A 3,168-nucleotide genomic window follows, 5' to 3' on the forward strand; every position below is an offset into this window, starting at 1 on the left:
AGATTTTCTGTTGAGTTTTGTGTTGTGAAGTTTTCAAGTTTTGGGTAAATATTTGATGGATTATGGAATAAGGAGTGGCAAGAGCCTAAGATTGGGTATGCCCAAGGCACCCCAAGGTAAAATTCAAGGACAATCAAAAGCCTAAGATTGGGGATGCCCCGGAAGGCATCCCCTCTTTCGTCTTCGTCTATCGGTAACTTTACTCGATGCTATATTTTTATTCACCACATGATATGTGTTTTGCTTGGAGCGTATTGTATTATTTGAGTCTTTTCTTTTTAGTTTAACACAATCATCCTTGCTGTACACACCTTTTGGGAGAGACACGCATGAATCGGAATTTATTAGAATACTCTATGTGCTTCACTTATATCTTTTGAGCTAGATAATTTTGCTCTAGTGCTTCACTTATACCTTTTTAGAGCACGGTGGTGGTTTATCTTGTAGAAATTATTGATCTCTCATGCTTCACTTATATTATTTTGAGAGTCCTTTAGAACAGCATGGTAATTTTCTTTGGCTATAAAATTAGTCCTAATATGATAGGCATCCAAGATGGGTATAATAAAAACTATCATATAAAGTGCATTGAATACTATGAGAAGTTTGATTCTTTATGATTGTTTTGAGACATGAAGATGGTGATATTAGAGTCATGCTAGTTGATTAGTTGTGAATTTGAGAAATACTTGTGTTAAAGTTTGTAATTCCTGTAGCATGCACGTATGGTGAACCGTTATGTGATGAAGTCGGAGCATGATTATTTATTTATTGTCTTCCTTATGAGTGGCGGTCGGGGATGAGCGATGGTATTTTCCTACCAATCTATCCCCCTAGGAGCATGCGCGTAGTACTTCGTTTCGATAACTAATAGATTTTTGCAATAAGTATGTGAGTTCTTTATGACTAATGTTGAGTCCATGGATTATACGCACTCTCACCTTTCCACCATTGCTAGCCTCTCTAATACCGCGCACCTTTCGCCGGTATCATACACCCACCATATACCTTCCTCAAAACAGCCACCATACCTACCTATTATGGCATTTCCATAGCCATTCCGAGATATATTGCCATGCAACTTTCCACCGTTCCATTTATTATGACACGCTCCATTATTGTCATAGTGCTTAGCATGATAATGTAGTTGACATTGCATTTGTGGCAAGTCCACCGTTCATCATTCATACATGTCGCTCTTGAGTCATTGCATATCCCGGTACACCGCCGGAGGCATTCACATAGAGTCATATTTGTTCTAAGTATTGAGTTGTAAGTAAATAAAAGTGTGATGATCTTCATTATTAGAGCATTGTCCCATGTGAGGAAAGGATGATGGAGACTATGATTCCCCCATAAGTCGGGATGAGACTCCGGACAAAAAAATAAAAAGAGGCCAAGGAAGCCTAAATAAAAAATAGGCCAAAGAAGCCCACCAAAAAATGAGAGAAAAAGAGAGAAGGGACAATGCTATTATCCTTTTACCACACTTGTGCTTCAAAGTAGCACCATGATCTTCATGATAGAGAGTCTCCTATATTGTCACTTTCATATACTAGTGGGAATTTTTCATTATAGAACTTGGCTTGTATATTCCAATGATCGGCTTCCTCAAAATGCCATAGGTCTTCGTGAGCAAGCAAGTTGGATGCACACCCACTTAGTTTCTTTTGTTGAGCTTTCATACACTTATAGCTCTAGTGCATCCATTGCATGGTAATCCCTACTCACTCACATTGATATCTATTGATGGGCATCTCCATAGCCCGTTGATACTCCTAGTTGATGTGAGACTATCTTCTTCTTTTTGTCTTCTCCACAACCACCATTCTATTCCACCTATAGTGCTATGTCCATGGCTCACGCTCATGTATTGCGTGAAAGTTGAAAAAGTTTGAGAACATCAAAGTATGAAACAATTGCTTGGCTTGTCATTGGGGTTGTGCATGATTTAAATATTTTGTGTGGTGAAGATAGAGCATAGCCAGACTATATGATTTTGTAGGGATAACTTTCTTTGGCCATGTTATTTTGAGAAGAGATGATTGCTTTATTAGTATGCTTGAAGTATTATTATTTTATGTCAATATTAAACTTTTATTTTGAATCTTTCGGATCTGAACATTCATGCCACAATAAAGAAAATTACATTGATAATTATGTGAGGTAGCATTCCACATCAAAAAATCTGTTTTTATCATTTACCTACTCGAGGACGAGCAGGAATTAAGCTTGGGGATGCTTGATACGTCTCCAATGTATCTATAATTTTTGATTGTTCCATGCTATTATATTATCTGTTTTGGATGTTTAATGGGCTTTAATATACCTTTTTAAATTATTTTTGGGACTAACTTATTAACCGAAGGCCCAGTGCAAATTAATGTTTTTTACCTATTTGAGTGTTTCATAGAAAAGGAATATCAAACGGAATCCAAATGGAATGAAACCTTCGCGAGGACCATTTTTGGAACAAACGCAATCCAGGAGACTTGGAGTGGACGTCAAGAAAGCAATGAGGCGGCCACGAGGCAAGGAGGCGCGCCCAGGGGGTAGGCGCGCCCCCACCCTCGTGGGCCCCTCGTAGCTCCACTGACCTACTTTCTTCGCCTATATATACTCTTATACCCTGAAAACATCGAGGGGAGCCACAAAACACTTTTTCCACCGCCACAACCTTCTGTACCCATGAGATCCCATCTTGGGGCCTTTTCCGGCGCTCCGCCGGAGGGGGAATCGATCATGGAGGGCCTCTACATCAGCACCATGGCCTCTCCGATGATGTGTGAGTAGTTTACCACAGACCTTCGGGTCAATAGTTATTAGCTAGACGGCTTCTTCTCTCTCTTTGGATCTCAATACAAAGTTCTCCTCGATCCTCTTGGAGATCTATTCAATGTAATTCTTTTTGTGGTGTGTTTGTCAAGATCCGATGAATTGTGGGTTTATGATCAAGATTATCTATGAACAATATTTGATTATTCTCTGAATTCTTATATGCATGATTTGATATCTTTGCAAGTCTCTTCGAATTATCGGTTTAGTTTGGCCTACTAGATTGATCTTTTTTCAATGGGAGAAGTGCTTAGCTTTGGGTTCAATCTTGCGGTGTCCTTTCCCAATGACAGCAGGGGCAGCAAGGCACGTATTGTATTGTTGCCATCGAGG

Source organism: Triticum aestivum, chromosome 4D (genome assembly GCF_018294505.1).
Source record: "Triticum aestivum cultivar Chinese Spring chromosome 4D, IWGSC CS RefSeq v2.1, whole genome shotgun sequence".
In the NCBI taxonomy this organism is placed as follows: domain Eukaryota; kingdom Viridiplantae; phylum Streptophyta; class Magnoliopsida; order Poales; family Poaceae; genus Triticum; species Triticum aestivum.